The sequence below is a fragment of the Mus caroli genome, chromosome 6 (assembly GCF_900094665.2).
Source record: "Mus caroli chromosome 6, CAROLI_EIJ_v1.1, whole genome shotgun sequence".
NCBI classification, from domain to species: Eukaryota; Metazoa; Chordata; class Mammalia; order Rodentia; family Muridae; genus Mus; species Mus caroli.
The window spans coordinates 42607195-42608303 of NC_034575.1; positions in this window are offsets into that span (position 1 = coordinate 42607195).

Here is a 1109-nt window from a genome sequence, read left to right on the forward strand (position 1 = left end):
CCACTGATGCTAGACATGTCAGCCCACCTAGGAGAGCACATCCCATGTACAGGCAATAGCCTTTGGGATAGGCCTGTCTCCATATGGAGACCAAGCTGCACATATGCTGCATATGTGAGGGGAGGCCTAGGTACAGCCTGTGTGTTCAACTGCTTTCCTAATCTAATGTCCTGTCATCTCCCACATTCCTCCAACAGCAGCATCCTTAGGTCCTGTTATAATAACAACACAGGCCCCAGAATCAACTTTTCTCTTACTGTTTTCTGTTACTATAGGGACACATACACGGTTACTATGCTACACAATTGCCATGAGCACACATCACGATCAAGGGAAATTATCATCAAAGGAAGCACTTAACTGGGGGATTGCTTACANTTTTTAAGTTTAGCCCTTGATGGCCATGGTGAGAGGCATAGTAGCACGTAGGGTAGGCTTGTCACTGGAGCACAAACTGAGAGTTTACATCTGACACACAAGCCAGAAGCAGAGGGTCTGGGCNTGATGGAGATTTTTAAGTCTCAAAGTGTACACTCAGTGACAGATTTCCTCTTACACAATCACACCTCCCAAACATCCCTAAAAAATTTCACCAACTGGGGACCTAACATTCAAATATGTGAGCCTATGGGGGCCATTCTCAGTCAAACCACCATACTATTGTATGAAAAATATTTAAGTTAAATGTACAAACTATATGTATAGCATATGGGAAGAAGTATAGGTCTTAGCACACATATAAAGGCTAGACACTTTACTTCATTCACCTCTTATAGGAACATTTCATCTCCCAAAGGAAGCAATGCCATTGTGATAAGAAACATTGAAGAACTTCAAATCTGAAAAGCGACACTTCCACACAGAAGAGATGGTGGAAAGGATGAATTACCTGGTGAAGGAGGAGGGATCCACAGTGCCTTGGTTGTGCAGTATGGTTTGTGGGCAACCAGAACAAAGGAGCAGGAACCTGGGTCACTACAGGAAACAGAAAGTACAGATGTTTATTATTGATGATCTGTGCATGGAACAACTGTTCAGAAAGATCTTTCATAGAAAACTCAACATGCCTGGAAGATGTTGAAAGAAATGAAAAGGTTTAAGCATGAGGC